The 23,158-nt window shown below is 45.6% G+C and overlaps 1 protein-coding gene across 2 annotated transcripts in view; it reads left to right on the forward strand.

The window, feature by feature from the left end:
* LOC138661754 (cytochrome P450 2A4-like) overlaps positions 1–20,948 on the forward strand; it is a 63,514-nt gene extending 42,566 nt beyond the window's left edge. The window contains exons 10-12 of one of the 2 annotated variants that reach the window (XR_011317963.1): positions 18,487–18,589; positions 18,706–18,920; positions 19,322–20,946. The gene's annotated coding sequence lies outside the window, so the exon portion shown is untranslated. Of the gene's footprint in view, positions 1–18,486; positions 18,921–19,321 lie in introns of both variants that reach the window. The other variant, XR_011317962.1, reaches the window with a different exon arrangement.
* The last annotated feature ends 2,210 nt before the right edge of the window (positions 20,949–23,158 follow it).

The raw sequence follows: 23,158 nt of genomic DNA on the forward strand, positions 1-23,158 counted from the left end.
CTTGACTCCTGGGTGTGCCATCTCTCTCTCTCTCTCTCTCTCCAATTGTGGTCCATAGAAAGCCTATATTTTTTTTCCTTGATTTGGGTTCCAAAATCTACCAGAGAAAATAACTACATCAATCATTGGTAGAAAAATATTGGCCTCTGGGCTTGTGTGCCACTCCTGACTCCTGTGTGCGTCATCTCTCAGTCAGTGGGCCATAGAACGCCTATTTTTGTTTTTATTTGTTTTATAAATTCTCCCTGAAAAAATCATTTTATTTTATTTGGTTTCTAAATTCTTCCTGATAAAATCATATTTTTTTTATTATTTTTTTTTCTAAAGTCTCCCTGAAAAAAAAAAAAAAAAAACAACCAAAAAAAACAGTGGGAGATTAATATTGGCCTTTCTGCTTGTGTGCCAGTCTTGACTCCTGGGTGTGCCATCTCTCTCTCTCTCTCTCTCTCTCTCTCCAATTGTGGTCCATAGAAAGCCTATATTTTTTTTCCTTGATTTGGGTTCCAAAATCTACCAGAGAAAATAACTACATCAATCATTGGTAGAAAAATATTGGCCTCTGGGCTTGTGTGCCACTCCTGACTCCTGTGTGCGTCATCTCTCAGTCAGTGGGCCATAGAACGCCTATTTTTGTTTTTATTTTTTTTATAAATTCTCCCTGAAAAAATCATTTTATTTTATTTGGTTTCTAAATTCTTCCTGATAAAATCATATTTTTTTTATTATTTTTTTTTCTAAAGTCTCCCTGAAAAAAAAAAAAAAAAAACAAACAAAAAAAACAGTGGGAGATTAATATTGGCCTTTCTGCTTGTGTGCCAGTCTTGACTCCTGGGTGTGCCCTCTCTCTCTCTCTCTCTCTCTCTCTCTCTCTCTCCAATTGTGGTCCATAGAAAGCCTATATTTTTTTTCCTTGATTTGGGTTCCAAAATCTACCAGAGAAAATAACTACATCAATCATTGGTAGAAAAATATTGGCCTCTGGGCTTGTGTGCCACTCCTGATTCCTGTGTGCGTCATCTCTCACTCAGTGGCCCATAGAAAGCATATAGTTTGTTACATTTGTTTTCTAAATTCTCCCTGCAAAAATCTATTTTTTTTTTTTTGGGGGGTTTCTAAAGTGTTCCTGAAAAAAATAAAAATAAAAAAAAAATAATAGTGTGACATTAATATTAACATTTGTGCTTCAGTGACAGTCCTGCGTGTGGGGCATCTCTCTAATTTGCAGCCACCAAAAAAAGAGTGTGTAACATTGGGCCTGATTTTCGCTGTGGTCTCACCAACCTGTAAAGGGGTAGCTAAATCATACTGAAGTTATAGCTCACCGTGTAAGTTGTGTGACTGCAACAAATAACGTTAGTTTGGTTACGTTTTTAAAACAATGAGGAAGTCTAGTGGAAGAGGTCGTGGCCGGGGGCGTTCATTGTCAGCTGGTAATGAGGGTAGTGGTAGTGGTGGAGCATCAGGTGGTCGTGGGGAAAAAAATATTGCACCTAAGTCTGGAGCTGTGGAGCCAGGTTCGTCGTCCGGCTACACAAGGCCTCGAACGCTCCCTTTTCTGGGATTAGGAAAACCGCTTTTAAAGCCGGAGCAGCAAGAGCAAGTTTTGGCTTATCTTGCTGACTCAGCCTCTAGCTCTTTTGCCTCCTCTCGTGAAACTGGTAAAAGTAAAAGCAGCGCGTCGTTAGTGGATGTTCACGGTCAGGGACAAGTCACTTCCTTGTCCTCTTCAGCAAAAACAACAACAGAGAAGAATGCAGCAGGCGACACAACGGGTTACTCCATGGAGCTCTTTACACATACCGTCCCTGGCTTAGAAAGTGAAGCAGTTAACAGTCCATGCCCATTACAAATTGAATCTGACATGGAGTGCACTGACGCACAGCCACAGCCAGACTACTATGCTGGTCCTTTGACTCAGACCACAACATTGCCCTCGCAGGGTGCTGATCAAGAATCAGACCCTGATGAGACTATGTTGCCCCATCACGAACGCTATACCACCGAACGACACGGTGACACAGACGAAGTTGCGCAGGAGGTACAAGAAGAGTTATTAGATGACCCAGTTCTTGACCCCGATTGGCAGCCATTGGGGGAACAGGGTGCAGGCAGCAGCAGTTCTGAAGCAGAGGAGGAGGAGGGGCCGCAGCAGGCATCAACATCGCCACAGGTTCCATCTGCCGGGCCCGTATCTTGCCCAAAACGCGTGGCAAAGCCAAAACCTGGTGGAGGACAGCGTGGCCATCCGGTTAAAGCTCAGTCTGCAATGCCTGAAAAGGTATCCGATGCTAGAAAGAGTGCAGTCTGGCATTTTTTTAAACAACATCCAATTGATCAGCGCAAAGTCATCTGTCAAAAATGTTCTACTTCCTTAAGCAGAGGTCAGAATCTGAAAAGTCTCAATACTAGTTGCATGCATAGACATTTAACCACCATGCATTTGAAAGCTTGGACTAACTACCAAACGTCCCTTAAGGTTGTTGCACCCTCGGCCAATGAAGCTAGTCATCAACGCAACATCCCTTCCGGCAGTGTAGGACCACCATTTAGCGCACCACCTGCTGTATCTGTGCAGGTATCTTTGCCAGGCCAAAGCAGTCAGGGTCAGGGAATCACCAGTTTCGTAGTAGGAAACACTGCATCTAGGGCACCGGCGGCAACAATACCATCTCCCACCGTCTCTCAGTCTGCCATGTCCACCGGCACCCCCGCTAGTTCCACGATCTCCATCTCTCCAGTCCAGCTCACCCTACATGAGACTATGGTTAGAAAAAGGAAATACTTAGCCTCGCATCCGCGTACACAGGGTTTGAACGCCCACATAGCTAGACTAATCTCGTTAGAGATGATGCCCTACCGGTTAGTTGAAAGCGAAGCTTTCAAAGACCTGATGGACTACGCTGTACCACGCTACGAGCTACCCAGTCGACACTTTTTTTCCAGAAAAGCCATCCCAGCCCTCCACCAGCATGTTAAAGAGCGCATCGTCCATGCACTCAGGCAATCTGTGAGCACAAAGGTGCACCTGACAACAGATGCATGGACCAGTAGGCATGGCCAGGGACGTTACGTGTCCATCACGGCACACTGGGTAAATGTGGTGGATTCAGGGTCCACAGGGGACAGCAAGTTTGGGACAGTTCTGCCTAGCCCACGGTCTAGTAAACAGTTGTCTGTAGCCGTTCGCACCCCCTCCTCCTCCTCCTCCTCCTCGTCCTCCTGCAGAAGCAAGAGCTCGTCCACAGACCGCAGTCGCACAAACACTCCATCCGCACCTGCCACTGTTGCACACCAGGTCTCCCATTATGGGGCAGCTACTGGCATACGTCAGCAGGCTGTATTGGCTATGAAGTGTTTGGGCGACAATAGACACACCGCGGAAGTTCTGTCCGAGTTCTTGCAGCAAGAAACGCAGTCGTGGCTGGGCACTGTAGATCTTGAGGCAGGCAAGGTAGTGAGTGATAACGGAAGGAATTTCATGGCTGCCATCTCCCTTTCCCAACTGAAACACATTCCTTGCCTGGCTCACACCTTAAACCTGGTGGTGCAGTGCTTCCTGAAAAGTTATCCGGGGTTATCCGACCTGCTCCTCAAAGTGCGTGGACTTTGCGCACATATCCGCCGTTCGCCTGTACACTCCAGCCGTATGCAGACCTATCAGCGTTCTTTGAACCTTCCCCAGCATCGCCTAATCATAGACGTTGCAACAAGGTGGAACTCAACACTGCACATGCTTCAGAGACTGTGCGAACAGAGGCGGGCTGTTATGTTTTTGTGGGAGGATACACATACACGGGCAGGCAGTAGGATGGCAGACATGGAGTTGTCAGGTGTGCAGTGGTCGAAGATTCAAGACATGTGTCAAGTCCTTCAGTGTTTTGAGGAATGCACACGGCTGGTTAGTGCAGACAACGCCATAATAAGCATGAGCATCCCCCTAATGCGTCTGCTGATGCAAAGTTTGACGCACATAAAGGATCAGGCGTCTGCACCAGAGGAAGAGGAAAGCCTTGATGACAGTCAGCGATTGTCTGGTCAGGGCAGTGTACATGACGAGGTACCGGGCGAAGAGGAGGTGGAGGATGAGGAGGATGATGGGGATGAGTATATTTTTAATGAGGAAGCTTTCCCGGGGGCACGGGAAATTGGTGGCGTGGCAAGGCCGGGTTCTGGTTTTTTGAGGGACACAAGTGACGTAGATTTGCCTGCAACTGCCCCTCAACCAAGCACAACCGCAGATTTGACAACGGGAACTTTGGCCCACATGGCGGATTATGCCTTGCGTATCCTCAAAAGGGACACACGCATTACAAAAATGATGAACGATGACGATTACTGGTTGGCCTGCCTCCTTGATCCTCGCTATAAAGGCAAATTGCAAAATATTATGCCACATGAGAACTTGGAACTAATATTAGCAACAAAACAATCAACTCTTGTTGACCGTTTGCTTCTGGCATTCCCTGCATACAGCGCCCGTGATCGTTCTCACACGAGCTCCAGGGGCCAGCAGACCAGAGGTGTTAGAGGGGCAGAAATCAGAAGTGGCGTTGGCCAGAGGGGTTTTCTGACCAGGTTGTGGAGTGATTTTTCTATGACCGCAGACAGGACAGGTACTGCAGCATCAATTCAAAGTGACAGGAGACAACATTTGTCCAGTATGGTTACAAACTATTTTTCATCCCTTATCGACGTTCTCCCTCAACCGTCATTCCCATTTGATTACTGGGCATCCAAATTAGACACCTGGCCAGAATTGGCAGAATATGCATTGCAGGAGCTTGCTTGCCCGGCAGCTAGTGTCCTATCAGAAAGAGTATTCAGTGCTGCAGGTTCAATACTAACAGAAAAAAGGACTCGTCTGGCTACCCAAAATGTAGATGATCTAACCTTCATTAAAATGAACCACAACTGGATTTCAAAATCTTTTGCCCCACCCTGCCCGGCTGACACCTAGCTTTCCTATGAAAAGGTCTTGCCTGTGGACTATTCTGAATGACTTTTCCAATCTCGTAATTTTCTTCACCTGATTGTCCAGCATACGACATGTTTCCACCTCACGAAATGGCCAAACTCCCCACACGGGGCCGTGCTATCGCCACTTTGCGCTTGGACCCTTGAGAGTGCTGTTTGTCTGAAGAGGTGGGTGTGGCCGCTTTTGGTCGACGGCACTGCCACTGGGTCCCTCATAGTACAATAAAGTGTCTCTGGCGGTGGTGGTGCGCACCCAACGTCAGACACACCGTTGTAATATGAGGGGCCCTGTGCCTGTACCGCCGGCCACAAGACAGTTCCCCCCCCCAGCTCAAACAGTGCTCTACCACTAGCAAAATTATCTCTCACAGCTTCACCAATGTGTAGTCTAGGCGCTGACATCCTTCAATGCCTGGCACTGACAATACCATTGTTTTGACATTTTTGTTATGTTAGGCCTTCGAAGCCTGTCTGCGGTCCCTTCTTTCTACAACTACTACACTGACCAGGCCACTGCTGGCCGTGTTACCCTGGAACCAATTTAAAAGTGCCTACAGTCAGCCCAATTTTGTTATGTTAGGCCTTCGAAGACTGTCTGCCGTCACTCCTTCCACTAGACTTCCACTGACCATACACTGCTGCCCATGTACCCCTGGAACCAATTTAAAGTGCCTACAGCCAGCCCAATTTTGTTATGTTAGGCCTTGGAAGCCTGTCTGCGGTCACTCCTTCCACTAGACTTCCACTGACCAGACCACTGCTGCCCGTGTACCCCTGGAACCAATTTAAAAGTGCCTACAGCCAGGCCAAGTTTGTTATGTTAGGCCTTCGAAGCCTGTCTGCGGTCACTCCTTCCACTAGACTTCCACAGACCAGACCACTGCTGCCCGTGTACCCCTGGAACCAATTTAAAAGTGCCTACAGCCAGCCCAAGTTTGTTATGTTAGGCCTTGGAAGCCTGTCTGCGGTCACTCCTTCCACTAGACTTCCACTGACCAGACCACTGCTGCCCGTGTACCCCTGGAACCAATTTAAAAGTGCCTACAGCCAGCCCAAGTTTGTTATGTTAGGCCTTGGAAGCCTGTCTGCGGTCACTCCTTCCACTAGACTTCCACTGACCAGACCACTGCTGCCCGTGTACCCCTGGAACCAATTTAAAAGTGCCTACAGCCAGCCCAAGTTTGTTATGTTAGGCCTTCGAAGCCTGTCTGCGGTCACTCCTTCCACTAGACTTCCACAGACCAGACCACTGCTGCCCGTGTACCCCTGGAACCAATTTAAAAGTGCCTACAGCCAGCCCAAGTTTGTTATGTTAGGCCTTGGAAGCCTGTCTGCGGTCACTCCTTCCACTAGACTTCCACTGACCAGACCACTGCTGCCTGTGTACCCCTGGAACCAATTTAAAAGTGCCTACAGCCAGCCCAAGTTTGTTATGTTAGGCCTTGGAAGCCTGTCTGCGGTCACTCCTTCCACTAGACTTCCACTGACCATACACTGCTGCCCATGTACCCCTGGAACAAATTTAAAAGTGCCTACAGCCAGCCCAAGTTTGTTATGTTAGGCCTTCGAAGCCTGTCTGCGTCCCGTTCTTTCAACTACAACTACACTGACCAGGCCACTGATGGCCGTGTTCCCTTGGAACCAATTTTAACTTGCCTACAGCCAGCCCTATGTTATTATGTTAGGCCTTCGAAGCCTGTCTGCGGTCACTCCTTCCACTAGACTTCCACAGACCAGACCACTGCTGCCCGTGTACCCCTGGAACCAATTTAAAAGTGCCTACAGCCAGCCCAAGTTTGTTATGTTAGGCCTTGGAAGCCTGTCTGCGGTCACTCCTTCCACTAGACTTCCACTGACCAGACCACTGCTGCCCGTGTACCCCTGGAACCAATTTAAAAGTGCCTACAGCCAGCCCAAGTTTGTTATGTTAGGCCTTCGAAGCCTGTCTGCGGTCACTCCTTCCACTAGACTTCCACAGACCAGACCACTGCTGCCCGTGTACCCCTGGAACCAATTTAAAAGTGCCTACAGCCAGCCCAAGTTTGTTATGTTAGGCCTTGGAAGCCTGTCTGCGGTCACTCCTTCCACTAGACTTCCACTGACCAGACCACTGCTGCCCGTGTACCCCTGGAACCAATTTAAAAGTGCCTACAGCCAGCCCAAGTTTGTTATGTTATGCCTTGGAAGCCTGTCTGCGGTCACTCCTTCCACTAGACTTCCACTGACCATACACTGCTGCCCATGTACCCCTGGAACAAATTTAAAAGTGCCTACAGCCAGCCCAAGTTTGTTATGTTAGGCCTTCGAAGCCTGTCTGCGTCCCGTTCTTTCAACTACAACTACACTGACCAGGCCACTGATGGCCGTGTTCCCTTGGAACCAATTTTAACTTGCCTACAGCCAGCCCTATGTTATTATGTTAGGCCTTCGAAGCCTGTCTGCGTCCCGTTCTTTCAACTACAACTACACTGACCAGGCCACTGATGGCCGTGTTCCCCTGGAACCAATTTTAACTTGCCTACAGCCAGCCCAATGTTAGGCCTTTGATGCCTGTCTGCCGTCACTCCTTCCACTAGGCCTCCACTGACCTGTCTATTGCTGCCCGTGTACCCCTTGAACCAACATCATTAAATATAAAAAAAATTAATTTGATTATAAAAAATAAGATCGTGTTGAGATCTCAAATGCAGACATTTTAACAATCAAAACAAACACACAACAAATATCTGGAACTGTACTACAAAGGTCCAACAGCTACAATTTCTTTCTCCTGCAAGAAGTTAACTGAAAGTTTTTTGGAGTTGTTAACACAGATATGGCATCCACCGAGTGTTGTCCTGTCGCGTCTCCTTTAAATTATTTCCAATAAGATGTTAAACTATTAATTTAATAAAATCAATAATTAAAAAAATAATTGAGTAAGTCAAAAGCACATTGCAAATAAACATTAATTACAAATCAAGAAGCATGGCGCGTCCGAGGGTGAGTAGATACCGAATAAGAATATAATCACCCTCGGACGCGCAATGCTTATTTACAACAGCCTTCCTTCCTAAGAATCAGCCCTTCCGTGGTGTAGAGAGAGGTTGTGTTACACTCCAAGGTGTTCCCCAGGTTGCCTTTCCTGAGCTTCGATCTTCCGGCTCTCGTTTAGTAGCTGTTGGAAACTACGCTGCATTAGGCCTACTAATTGTGTATGGGTGAAACAGTGGCGCATCTGCGGTCCCTCCTTCCACTAGGCCTCCACTGACCTGTCTACTGCGGCCCGTGTACCCCTTGAACCAACCTAATAAAATATTTAAAAAATTAATTTGATTATAAAAAATAAGATCGTGTTGAGATCTCAAATGCAGACATTTTAACAATCAAAACAAGCACACAACAAATATCTGGAACTGTACTACAAAGGTCCAACAGCTACAATTTCTTTCTCCTGCAAGAAGTTAACTGAAAGTTTTTTGGAGTTGTTAACACAGATATGGCATCCACCGAGTGTTGTCCTGTCGCGTCTCCTTTAAATTATTTCCAATAAGATGTTAAACTATTAATTTAATAAAATCAATAATTAAAAAAATAATTGAGTAAGTCAAAAGCACATTGCAAATAAACATTAATTACAAATCAAGAAGCATGGCGCGTCCGAGGGTGAGTAGATACCGAATAAGAATATAATCACCCTCGGACGCGCAATGCTTATTTACAACAGCCTTCCTTCCTAAGAATCAGCCCTTTCGTGGTGTAGAGAGAGGTTGTGTTACACTCCAAGGTGTTCCCCGGGTTGCCTTTCATGAGCTTCGATCTTCCGGCTCTCGTTTAGTAGTTGGTGGAAACTACGCTGCATTAGGCCTACAAATTTGGTATGGGGTGTAGAGACAGGTTGTGTTACACTCCAAGGTTTTCACCAGGTTGCCTTTCCTGAGCTTCGATCTTCATGCTCTCGTTTAGTAGGTGTCGGAAAGTAGGCTGCATTAGGCCTACAAATTGGGTATGGGGTGGAGAGAGATGGTGTGTTACACTCCAAGGTGTTCCCCAGGTTTCCTTGCCATTGCTTCGGTCTTCCGACTCTCGTTTAGTAGTTGTAGAAAAGTACACAGCATTAGGCCTACAAAATGGGTATGGGGTGGAGAGAGATGGTGTGTTACACTCCAAGGTGTTCCCCAGGTTGCCTTTCCTGAGCTTCGATCTTCATGCTCTCGTTTAGTAGGTGTCGGAAAGTAGGCTGCATTAGGCCTAAAAAATGGGGAATGGGGTGGAGAGAGATGGTGTGTTACACTCCAAGGTGTTCCCCAGGTTTCCTTGCCATTGCTTCGGTCTTCCGACTCTCGTTTAGTAGTTGTAGAAAAGTACACAGCATTAGGCCTACAAAATGGGTATGGGGTGGAGAGAGATGGTGTGTTACACTCCAAGGTGTTCCCCAGGTTGCCTTTCCTGAGCTTCTATCTTCAGGCTCTCATTAAATTGTGGTTAAATGGAACAACTGCATTTGGCGTACTAGTTGGTTTGGGGCCTACTATCGGTGTCTGCCACTCCTTGCTGTTCTCCTGGTTTCCTGTCCTGAAATACCATTTTCAGCCTCTCGTTAAGTAGTTGTTAATGTTAGACTGCATTTGGCCTACTAGTTGGGTTGGGGCCTACTATCGGTGTCTGCCACTCCTTGCTGTTCTCCTCCACTGAACAAAGCTGTGCCGCCTGTTTACTACAGTTGCCAATTTTGAACTGCATTTCGACTACTTACTGATTTGGCCCTACTCTCTGTGTCAGCCTCTCATTCCAGTTGTCCTCCACTGCAATGCCCCCTGGTTATTCCTGTGTTACCAATTTTGAACTGCATTTAGCCCACTTTCTTCTTTGGGCCTATATCTGTGTTTCCACTTCATCGTGCCCATTGCCCAGCCAGTGATAGATGAGTCTGCTGGTACATTGACCCATAACGCAACATTCCCCGTGCACGCTACACAACAACATTGTGACCCTGCTGAAAGTCAGGTTGCTCTTCCCGCATACCATACCACCTTACACGGGGACAAAGAGGAAGGTGCAGATGAAAGTGCAGGTTCCTTCATCAGGTGGGGGGAGGAATACTAGTTGGCGACGTCACTGGCACAGGGCCTCTCATAGTACGCAAAAGTGTTGCTGCCGGTGGGAGGCGCCCCCGCCGTGCAAACACACCGCTGTACTTTGAGGGGCCCTGTGCCAGTGCCAATGCCAACGAGTGGGCCCCCCCTGCTTGCTCAGGTTCACAGCACTTGCAAAGTTGAAATACTTACCTCTCCCTGCTCCACTGCCGTGACGTGGTCCAGATTTCCTGGGCCCACTAATTACTTGAACCAGCCCTACCCCCCACAACTTTAGCCAAATGACCCCCAATTTCAAATGCCTTCCAATTATTATAAGGTAAATTACGCTTGACAAGCTTCATTAAGAAGAATGGATGGTTTTGACATTAAAATGGGCACTCTAGGTGTTTTCCTGGCCCCCACTCACTGCCGACTATGCTGCCCCATTGACTTGCATTGGGTTTCGTGTTTCGGTCGATCCCGACTTTACGTCATAATCGGCCGATTTCACTCGACCCGACTTTGGACATAGTCGGGTTTCGCAAAACCCGGCTCGACTCTAAAAAGGTCAAGGTCGCTCAACTCTACTTGTTAGACCTACTTGCCAAGGTACTGCGTGTCAGCGCGCATTTCTGAAAGTCTTCTCAGGCTTTTGCCAGACTAGCTTTGCTGCAGCTGCGCTTTAATTTGCTTAGTCACCGACCAATTTGTGACCTGCCTACACACTGTAATTCAACCTTTCATAATAATAATAATAATATTTTTATTTCTATAGTGCCAACATTGTTGTGAATTCTGTGGCAGAGCTCCTTCCTGTGGTCACAAGTGGTACTTCGGCTGATTCTCTCTGTGAGCTTCCGTTGGTGGAGGAAAGTGGTACTGCGGCTTCTGAGTTTCCTTCCTCAGGTGATGTGGTGAAGTCGTTAGGTGCTGCTCTATTTAACTCCACCTAGTGCCTTGATCCTGGCCTCCAGTCAATGTTCTAGTATTGGACCTGTTTTCCTTCTGGATCGTTCCTGTGGCCTGCTGCTCTGCATAGCTAAGTTCCGCTTTGCTATTTTGTTTGCTGTTTTTTCTGTCCAGCTTGTATATTTGTTTTTTCCTGCTTGCTGGAAGCTCTGGGACGCAGAGGGTGTACCTCCGTGCCGTTAGTTCAGTACGGAGGGTCTTTTTGCCCCCTTTGCGTGGTTTTTGTAGGGTTTGGTGTTGACCGCAAAGTTACCTTTCCAATCCTCGCTCTGTTCAGAAAGTCGGGCCTCACTTTGCTAAATCTATTTCATCTCTACGTTTGTCTTTTCATCTTAACTCACAGTCATTATATGTGGGGGGCTGCCTTTTCCTTTGGGGTATTTCTCTGAGGCAAGGTAGGCTTATTTTCTATCTTCAGGCTAGCTAGTTTCTCAGGCTGTGCCGAGTTGCATAGGGAGCGTTAGGCGCAATCCACGGCTGCCTCTAGTGTGGTTGGAGAGGATTAGGGATTGCGGTCAGCAGAGTTCCCACGTCTCAGAGCTCGTTCTATGTTTTTGGGTTATTGTCAGGTCACTGTATGTGCTCTGACCTCTATGTCCATTGTGGTGCTGAATTACCTTATCATAACACAACATATTCCGCAGCACTTTACCTTTTAGAGGAGACTTGTACATAAAATAAGACATTACAGAATACCAATAATCACATAAACAAGAGATACCAAGAGGAATGAGGGCCCTGCTTGCAAGCTTACAAGTTATGAGGAAATAGGGGAAATACGAAAGGTGGATGGTAGCAATTGCTTTGTCCTGATCAGCCATAATGTAATAAATCGGGTGCTCATGTAATGCTGCATGAACCAGTTATCAACCATTATGTGTAAAAGTACAGACACAGAGGGCTATTAAATGCATAAAGCGTATGAGACCATGATACAAGGATCCTGGATATGAAGAAAATTTTGAACACAGGGACGGCAAGAGTACAAAATATTCAAGACTTTGTGGTTCCGAATTCTATGTTAGAACCGAGAATTCCTATTCCTGATTTGTTTTTTGGAGATAGAACTAAATTTCTGAGTTTCAAAAATAATTGTAAACTATTTCTAGCTTTAAAACCTCGCTCCTCTGGTGACCCAGTTCAACAGGTTAGGATCATTATTTCTTTTTTGCGTGGCGACCCTCAGGACTGGGCATTTTCTCTTACGTCAGGGGATCCTGCATTAAGTAATATCGATGCGTTTTTCCTGGCTCTCGGATTGCTGTACGATGAACCTAATTCAGTGGATCAGGCAGAGAAAAATTTGCTGGCTCTGTGTCAGGGTCAGGATGAGATAGAGGTATATTGTCAGAAATTTAGAAAGTGGTCCTTACTCACTCAATGGAATGAAGGTGTGCTCGCAGCTATTTTCAGAAAGGGTCTCTCTGAAGGCCTTAAGGATGTCATGGTGGGATTTCCTATGCCTGCTGGTCTGAATGACTCTATGTCTTTGGCCATTCAGATCGGTCGACGCTTGTGTGAGCATAAATCTGTGCACCATTTGGCGGTATTACCTGAGCTTAAACCTGAGCCTATGCAGTGCGATAGGACTTTGACCAGAGTTGAACGGCAAGAACACAGACGTCTGAATGGGCTGTGTTTCTACTGTGGTGATTCCACTCATGCTATCTCTGATTGTCCTAAGCGCACTAAGCGGTTTGCTAGGTCTGCCACCATTGGTACGGTACAGTCAAAATTTCTTCTGTCCGTTACCTTGATCTGCTCTTTGTCATCGTATTCTGTCATGGCATTTGTGGATTCAGGCGCTGCCCTGAATTTGATGGACTTGGAGTATGCTAGGTGTTGTGGGTTTTTCTTGGAGCCCTTGCAGTGTCCTATTCCATTGAGAGGAATTGATGCTACGCCTTTGGCCAAGAATAAGCCTCAGTACTGGACCCAGCTGACCATGTGCATGGCTCCTGCACATCAGGAGGTTATTCGCTTTCTGGTGTTGCATAATCTGCATGATGTGGTCGTGTTGGGGTTGCCATGGCTACAAGTCCATAATCCAGTATTAGATTGGAAATCCATGTCTGTGTCCAGCTGGGGTTGTCAGGGGGTACATGGTGATGTCCCATTTCTGACTATTTCATCATCCACCCCTTCTGAGGTTCCAGAGTTCTTGTCTGATTACCGGGATGTATTTGATGAGCCCAAGTCCGATACCCTACCTCCGCATAGGGATTGTGATTGTGCTATCGATTTGATTCCTGGTAGTAAATTCCCAAAAGGTCGACTGTTTAATTTATCTGTGCCTGAGCACGCCGATATGCGGAGTTATGTGAAGGAGTCCTTGGAGAAGGGGCATATTCGCCCGTCATCGTCGCCATTAGGAGCTGGGTTCTTTTTTGTAGCCAAGAAGGATGGTTCGCTGAGACCTTGTATAGATTACCGCCTTCTAAATAAGATCACGGTTAAATTTCAGTACCCCTTGCCGTTGTTATCAGATTTGTTTGCTCGGATTAAGGGGGCTAGTTGGTTCACCAAGATAGATCTTCGTGGTGCGTATAATCTTGTGCGTATTAAGCGAGGCGATGAATGGAAAACTGCATTTAATACGCCCGAGGGCCATTTTGAGTATCTAGTAATGCCATTCGGACTTGCCAATGCTCCATCAGTGTTTCAGTCCTTTATGCATGACATCTTCCGAGAGTACCTGGATAAATTCCTGATTGTGTACTTGGATGACATTTTGATCTTCTCGGATGATTGGGAGTCTCATGTGAAGCAGGTCAGAACGGTGTTTCAGGTCCTGCGTGCTAATTCTTTGTTTGTGAAGTGATCAAAGTGTCTCTTTGGGGTTCAGAAGGTTTCATTTTTGGGGTTCATCTTTTCCCCTTCTACTATCGAGATGGACCCTGTTAAGGTCCAAGCCATCCATGATTGGACTCAGCCGACATCTCTGAAAAGTCTGCAAAAGTTCCTGGGCTTTGCTAATTTTTATCGTCGCTTCATCGGCAATTTTTCTAGTATTGCTAAACCATTGACCGATTTGACCAAGAAGGGTGCTGATGTGGTCAATTGGTCTTCTGCTGCTGTGGAAGCTTTTCAAGAGTTGAAGTGTCATTTTTCTTCTGCCCCTGTGTTGTGTCAACCAGATGTTTCGCTTCCGTTCCAGGTCGAGGTTGATGCTTCTGAGATTGGAGCAGGGGCTGTTTTGTCGCAGAGAAGTTCTGATTGCTCGGTGATGAAACCATGCGCCTTCTTTTCCAGGAAGTTTTCGCCTGCTGAGCGAAATTATGATGTGGGCAATCGAGAGTTGCTGGCCATGAAGTGGGCATTCGAGGAGTGGCGTCATTGGCTTGAAGGAGCTAAGCATCGCGTGGTGGTCTTGACTGGTCATAAGAACTTGACTTATCTCGAGTCTGCCAAGCGGTTGAATCCTAGACAGGCTCGTTGGTCGCTGTTTTTTGCCCGTTTTGACTTTGTGATTTCGTACCTTCCGGGCTCTAAAAATGTGAAGGCGGATGCTCTGTCTAGGAGTTTTGTGCCCGACTCTCCGGGTTTATCTGAGCCGGCGGGTATCCTCAAAGAGGGAGTAATTGTGTCTGCCATCTCCCCTGATTTGCGGCGGGTGCTGCAAAAATTTCAGGCTAATAAACCTGATCGTTGCCCAGCGGAGAAACTGTTTGTCCCTGATAGGTGGACGAATAAAGTTATCTCTGAGGTTCATTGTTCGGTGTTGGCTGGTCATCCTGGAATCTTTGGTACCAGAGAGTTAGTGGCTAGATCCTTTTGGTGGCCATCTCTGTCGCGGGATGTGCATTCTTTTGTACAGTCCTGTGGGATTTGTGCTCGGGCTAAGCCCTGCTGTTCTCGTGCCAGTGGGTTGCTTTTGCCCTTGCCGGTCCCGAAGAGGCCTTGGACACATATCTCTATGGATTTTATTTCAGATCTTCCCGTCTCTCAAAAGATGTCAGTCATTTGGGTGGTCTGTGATCGCTTCTCTAAGATGGTCCATTTGGTACCCTTGTCTAAATTACCTTCCTCCTCTGATTTGGTGCCATTGTTCTTCCAGCATGTGGTTCGTTTACATGGCATTCCAGAGAATATCGTTTCTGACAGAGGTTCCCAGTTTGTTTCGAGGTTTTGGCGAGCCTTTTGTGGTAGGATGGGCATTGATTTGTCTTTTTCCTCGGCTTTCCATCCTCAGACTAATGGCCAGACCGAACGAACCAATCAGACCTTGGAAACATATCTGAGATGCTTTGTTTCTGCTGATCAGGATGACTGGGTGTCCTTTTTGCCTTTGGCTGAGTTCGCCCTTAATAATCGGGTCAGCTCGGCTACCTTGGTTTCGCCGTTTTTCTGCAACTCTGGGTTCCATCCTCGTTTCTCTTCAGGGCAGGTTGAGTCTTCGGACTGTCCTGGTGTGGATACTGTGGTGGACAGGTTGCAGCAGATTTGGACTCATGTAGTGGACAATTTGACCTTGTCCCAGGAGAAGGCTCAACATTTCGCTAATCGCAGACGCTGTGTGGGTCCCCGACTTCGTGTTGGGGATTTGGTTTGGTTGTCTTCTCGTCATATTCCTAGGGGGGGTACTGTTGTGAATTCTGTGGCAGAGCTCCCTCCTGTGGTCACAAGTGGTACTTCGGCTGATTCTCTCTGTGAGCTTCCGTTGGTGGAGGAAAGTGGTACTGCGGCTTCTGAGTTTCCTTCCTCAGGTGATGTGGTGAAGTCGTTAGGTGCTGCTCTATTTAACTCCACCTAGTGCTTTGATCCTGGCCTCCAGTCAATGTTCTAGTATTGGACCTGTTTTCCTTCTGGATCGTTCCTGTGGCCTGCTGCTCTGCATAGCTAAGTTCCGCTTTGCTATTTTGTTTGCTGTTTTTTCTGTCCAGCTTGTATATTTGTTTTTTCCTGCTTGCTGGAAGCTCTGGGACGCAGAGGGTGTACCTCCGTGCCGTTAGTTCTGTACGGAGGGTCTTTTTGCCCCCTTTGCGTGGTTTTTGTAGGGTTTGGTGTTGACCGCAAAGTTACCTTTCCAATCCTCGCTCTGTTCAGAAAGTCGGGCCTCACTTTGCTAAATCTATTTCATCTCTACGTTTGTCTTTTCATCTTAACTCACAGTCATTATATGTAGGGGGCTGCCTTTTCCTTTGGGGTATTTCTCTGAGGCAAGGTAGGCTTATTTTCTATCTTCAGGCTAGCTAGTTTCTCAGGCTGTGCCGAGTTGCATAGGGAGCGTTAGGCGCAATCCACGGCTGCCTCTAGTGTGGTTGGAGAGGATTAGGGATTGCGGTCAGCAGAGTTCCCACGTCTCAGAGCTCGTTCTATGTTTTTGGGTTATTGTCAGGTCACTGTATGTGCTCTGACCTCTATGTCCATTGTGGTGCTGAATTACCTTATCATAACACAACATATTCCGCAGCACTTTACCTTTTAGAGGAGACTTGTACATAAAATAAGACATTACAGAATAACAATAATCACATAAACAAGAGATACCAAGAGGAATGAGGGCCCTGCTTGCAAGCTTACAAGTTATGAGGAAATAGGGGAAATACGAAAGGTGGATGGTAGCAATTGCTTTGTCCTGATCAGCCATAATGTAATAAATCGGGTGCTCATGTAATGCTGCATGAACCAGTTATCAACCATTATGTGTAAAAGTACAGACACAGAGGGCTATTAAATGCATAAAGCGTATGAGACCATGATACAAGGATCCTGGATATGAAGAAAATTTTGAACACAGGGATAGCTAGATAAATGTGTTAGGTGGTGTTCGGTACATATATTGGCAAGGCTTGGTGAGCAGCAGAGAGCAGTGTCTGAATTCCAGCTTCTCAATGCCCATCATTGTAACACTCAGCCCCCACACGTAACAACTGCCGAGTGGGTGTGGATCAATCATATGCAAGGTTCATCAAAACTTTGAGTGCTGAACTTAGATAGTGAGCGCTGACGATGCTATTGTCAGCATAACCATCCCACTGCTCTGTCCACTAAAACATTCACTGCAGAATCTCACAGAGGAAGCTTTGAATGCCTATGGCTATGGAGCAAGATTTTACAGTGGCTGATACCACACAGCCCAGCCTCACACAATATTCTCAAGCTACATTGGGTGATGATAAGGTACAGGAGGAGGAGGAAGATTAGGAGGAACAGGAGTTTGTGGTCTGTGCTACAGAGGGGACCCCCAATCCAGGCATCATCTCTGTCTAGCATTGACGGCCTGAAGAGGAGGAGGAGGAGTCTGTGCATTGTGAGGAGAGGATGGTTAGTGTTCTTCCTCATCAGGACACTGAACTTTTAACTCTTTGCAGGCTGCCACACAAGGCAGAGTTCATGTCCAGATGCCTTTCCCAAGACCCTCGAATGAATTGTATTTTGCCCAACATGAAATACTGGCTGTGGACCTTTGTTGACACATGGTGCAAGGAGAAATTTCCTTTTCTCATGTCGGAGGCAGACTTGCCGTTTTCAATGCAGGCACCCAGAGGGCCATTGTGGAAGACTTGATAAAACTATTACCCTCAGACAATGCTGCTGGCAGAGGTACCAGCTTTTTTCACCCACAAGTATTACAGGGGAGGGCCATGCACACCAGATGCAACTTGGGAGGGGAAATGTCCACCAACTGGGCCATTTTCATGAGATCGTCACATCAGCAAGAGCTATCTGTGGGTGTAACTATGACAAGGAGGGAGAAGTTGACAAAGATGGTGAAGGACTACTTAAGTGACCATACCAGCATCCTTCCTTATTCTTCAGTGCCCTTTAACTGTTGATTGTCCAAGCTCCACATCTGGCCCGACCTCTCCGTGTACACCTTGGAGGTGCTGCCATGCCCTGCCGCAAGTGTGTTGTCTGAGCAGGTTTTTAGTTTGGCTGGTGCAATCATAACAGATATGTGCACACACCTGTTAATGGAAAATGCAGACAGGCTGACTCTTCTAAAATTTAGCAAGAGCTTGATTTCCTCCGACTTTGTAAGCCTTACTGATGACAGCAACATCATGTAAAAGCAGCTCAAATTTTTTTTAGGGATGTTGTATTAATACTGATGGAGTCATTTTGACTCCTTTCGTTTTTTATTTCTCTTCTGTGACTACATTTTTCAGAATTCCGGCTTGAAACTCGGTGACTTTTCCTCAAATATGATGTGAAAAAAGATTTTGTGAGAATAAATAATTTTGGTAAAAAATTTGCGCGTTTTTTTCAAAATTTACCAAGAACTACTGAAGGGAGTCATTTTGACTCCCTACTATATTTTGAGGTCCTTTTGTCACTAAATGTTGCTATAAAGTTTTGTGCATAATTTTTTCACTCTGTCTTATTTACCCTGATGTTCATATAGATGTAGTTCAATTTACATGTCAACATTTCACATTTTCCTTGTGTTTTACCTGCTTGTATTACTGTGTAATGCTGAACAAAATAGCTTGTTTACTCTACGCTCTTATCTTATGCTAATGAAGGGTGGTGTTTTTCTAAGGTCCTAGCAGGAGACAGTATTCTGGATACTAACTTTACTTTCAGTTCAGCTGAAGAGACAAAGAGAACAGACGCAGACATACGAGCTCTGAAGACTCATACAGGTATGAATTGTTATGAAATAGTTTAGCTGTCTGTCAACTTATTCAGCCCACCTACTTTTGAAGGTGGCAGAACAGTTATTATTTCTTTTAGTTTTCATTTCATTTCTATTTTTCAGCAGGGAACTATATAGAATTATGGAATTTGTGAGGAATATGGAGAGAAGACGTTTGATAAAGCCTCAGGATATTCTGGCTACTTTGCAATCCATACCGGAGGATGAATCGGAATCCGAATTGCAGGAACATGTATTTGATTCTGACAGTGATGAAGATTTCATTCCTCAGAACATATCAAGTGAATCTGAAGACTCAGAAGGAACAAATCCAGAAGGTAAGTAGTTATGTGTATTTATTTGCTCTTCCACACACTGAGTTAGGGCCTGTGCACACTAGCAGAATTCTGGCTGAATAGCCATCTGGATATTCTTGCCGCAATACAGGCCGTACCTGCCCGCTCATGCCTGAAGCTCCGCTCCGAACCCAGGGCTGAAGCCGCTGTCAGGGACAGAGCAGCGCTTGCTTACGTGCGAGCACGGCTCCATCCCAGACAGCGGCTCCAGCCCGGGGTTCGGAGCGGAGCTTCAGGTATGAAACTCCGCTCTGTACCTGAGCGGGCAGGTACGGGCCGGATTGTGGTGAGAATATCCGGTCGGATATTCCGCCGCTAATCCAGCCAGTGTGCACGGACCCTTACAAAACAAAAATTCTAAATATTCATCAACTTTTTTCCAGATATTCCAAGCACATCAACTGGGGATCGGGCTCATGCAGTTATGTTGCCTCGTGACCATCCTCCTGGTCGTGGACAGAAAAAATCAGCAAAACGTCCCAGAAATGAAAGAACAACAGATAACGATGGCGGCGAAGGTAATGCAACAACAAACACCAGAGAAGACGAATCTGAAGGAATACTAGTTTCAGCGGATGGTATTCAATGGAAACCTGTTGAAATTGGACAACACTTGCCTGGTAGGCGTGACAGCCAAAATATTCTTCGAGAAGCACCTGGCCCTACAGGATACGCCAGAAGAAATATCATTATCGATAGTCCTTTGAGCGCATGGCATTTATTTTTTGATTCATATATATTGACACATATAAAGAACTGTACGCTTGCAGAAGCATGCAGGAACAATAGTTTACAGTTTACTCTATCTGATGAGGAGCTAGATGCATTCATTGCAATATTCTATGCTCGTGGAATATCTGGCACGAACCGTCACTCGATTAGCAGTATTTGGTGTAATGACTGGGGAATACCGTTTTGCAAAGTGACAATGTCTAGGGACCGCTTTGTTGAAATTATGAGGTTTCTCAGATTTGATGAGAAATCTACTCGATCGGAGAGACTGCAAACGGACAAGTTTGCTCTATTTTCTACTGTGTGGGACAGGTTTATTGAAAATTGTATTGCGTGTTACAAACCTGGCCCATACATAACGGTGGATGAGCAACTTTTCCCAAGCAAAACTAGGTGTCCATTCACGCAGTACATGCCTTCCAAACCAGATATATATGGCCACAAATATTGGCTAGCTGTTGATAAGGAGAGCAAATATCTGGCAAATGGCTTCCATTATCTAGGCAAAGATGACACACGCCGTGCTGAGGACCGTTTAGCTGACCATGTGGTAATGAAGTTATTGGACCCGTTTTTGAAAAAAGGTCGCAATGTTACAACCGATAATTATTTTACTTCATTAAAATTAGCTAAACAGCTAAAAAGCAAAGGAACAACCATCGTGGGAACACTGAATAAGATAAGGCGAGAAGTGCCTAAAGAAATAAAATCCATGAAAGAGGAATTGTACAACACTAAAGTGTTTAGAAATGAAGACAATTTTACACTTACAGTATATCAATGAAAGCCCAACAAAAATGTTGTCATTTTGAGTTCCGTCCATCCAGATGTTGTTGTTGCGTCTGATTCCGCTAAAAAAACTCCAGAAACGGTAAAGTTTTACAATGAAACAAAATATGGAGTAGATGTAGTGGATCAGATGGCACGAAAATATACCACACGAACATCCACAAGGAGATGGCCTGTTCATGCATTTGAAAATGCCTTAGACTTTGCGGGTATAAATGCATGTATAATATTCAAGGAGATTACCCACCAAAAAATGTCACGCAAGGCATTTTTGCAAACGCTTGTGAGAGAGTTGAGTGGTCCTTATGTCACAGATAGGGAAAAGGGTTCCACGTCCCAAGTTTCTACATGTTCAGAAGTGATGGTTCAAACAAAATTTTGCCAGATCAAAGAAAAGTGCAAGAAAAATAGATCTGTCGGCAATTGTAAGACTTGTGGTAAGTCTTTGTGTGGGCAATGTACTGCCATAAATCAAAGGCAATGCCTAAAATGCGAAACACCAAATGTTTAGAAGGTGAATTCTGCGCCATATTTTCATTTTTATGCTCCTCCACCTACATTTTCTCTGCTTTTTGTTCTTCAGTTGTTGTTTATATGTGTGCACTTGAATAAAAAAAAATGTTTGAAAAACGTCTATTATAATTATTGTTATTTTCTGTAGAAAAATAAGAAAAGCAGAAAAAAAACAATCAAAAGCATTACTGTTGGATCTCACAATAATAATACATTACAAAAAATATAATTATTAATAAATAACCACAAATGAAACTCTAAAAATAAACGAAAACAAGCAAGGAGTCAAAATGACTCCTTTCAGTAGTTCTAGGCGGGGTCACGAGTCCAGTAGTCCTAGTGTTAATAACCATCCCTTACTATCCAAACCCATTTTTTTCAGTAAATTACCTCCTCCTCCTGCTTCTGCAACAAGTACTTAGTGGTCATGTATGTATCCCCAACGTGGCTAATGTTTTGTACTTTGTGAAAACTTGGCATATTGTGCAATGGTGAAACTTGTAGTCGCTATTGATTCCCTTGCTGACACACTGCAATAGCAGAGTAATGAAGATTATTGCCCCCGCGAAATTGTCACATAAGCTTATCTGTACCCGGATTGTTCCAGTCATGCAACTGCTAGATAAAGATACCGTATTTTTTAAACCAATAGAAAATTATAATATTTTTAAAGATTGCCTTGCTGACTCACTCCAAATGCGGAGTAATGAAAATTATTGCCAATGCTAAATTGTCACGTAAGATTATCTCTACCGGTATTGCACCAGTCGCACAACTGCTAGATAAAGATATGCTATTTTTTTAACCAATAGAAAATTATGACTTTTGTTTAGGTTACCTTGCTGACACACTCCAAACTAATATTTTTGCCCCTGCTAAATTGTCATGTAAGATTATCCGTACCCGGATTGCGCCAGTCGCACAACTGCTAGATAAAGATACTCTATGTTTTAAGTCAATAGAAAATTATGATCTTTGTTTCGATCGCCTTGCTGACACACTTCAGATGTGGAGTAATGAAGATTATTGGCCCTACTAAATTGTCACGTATGATTATCTCTACCTGGATTGCGCCAGTCGCACAACTGCTAGACAAATATTAGGCATTTAAGCAATAGATGAGGAATATTATTTAGCAATTAGATTTTAAAATGGATGTTGCTATATGCTGCCACTGAAGAATGTTAAAAAAAATGTATAGACTGCTAAACAGGATTAGTATGTAGGGCTTTTGTATATGGTGTTACTACCTAATATTAATTCCCTCTCCAAATAGCTGATTTTTATATTTTGGTAGTGGATGAAACCTTTCCTACTTCACTCTAATCCCACAGTCTGTTCCAAATACTAACTACTATATAAGGCCTGTCCCACACGTCCAGATAATTCCGGTACCGGAAAAATCGGTACCGGAATTATCCTTGTGTCCATGTGCTTACGTAGCACATCAGTGTGGCACATGTGCGGCAGCCGTGTGCCGCCCATGTGCCGACTGAGGACCACACGGACCGTGCAGGAGACAGCGCTACAGTTAAGCGCTGTCCCCTGCGTGTGGTGCTGAAGCCGGTATTCATCCCTTCTTCCCAGCAGCGTTCGCTGGAAAGAAGGAATGATAAATCATTTTTTAACATTTTTTTTGTTTTTAAAATAAAGTTGCTGGTAATCTGCCCCCTCCCACCCCCTGTGCGCCTGCCCGCTTGCATTAAAATACTTACCCAGCTCCCTCGGTGCTTCTATCCTCTCAGCGTCGCAGCTCTTACTGTATGAGCGGTCACGTGGTGCCGCTTATTACAGTAATGAATATGCGGCTCCACCCCCATGGGAGGTGGAGCCGCATATTCCTCACTGTAATGAGCGGGACCACGTGACCGCTCACACAGCACAGGCTGCCGGCGCTGAGAGGAGACATCGCTGGAGCTGGGTGTCGGTGAGTATTTCCTGGCAAGCGGGGGGGGAGGGCACACAGGGTATGGGAGGCGGGAGGGGACGCAAATACTTTATTTTTAAGGGGAAAGACAAAAAAAAAGATTATTCATTCCTTCTTTACAGCGAATGCTGCTGGGAAGAAGGGATGAATTCCGGCTTCAGCACCACACGTGGGGGGGACAGCGCTTACAGTAGCGCTGTCTCCTGCACGGCACAGGGACTGCACACGGACAGCATCCACGTACGATACGTGTTTGACA

This window comes from Ranitomeya imitator, chromosome 2 (assembly GCF_032444005.1).
Source record: "Ranitomeya imitator isolate aRanImi1 chromosome 2, aRanImi1.pri, whole genome shotgun sequence".
In the NCBI taxonomy this organism is placed as follows: domain Eukaryota; kingdom Metazoa; phylum Chordata; class Amphibia; order Anura; family Dendrobatidae; genus Ranitomeya; species Ranitomeya imitator.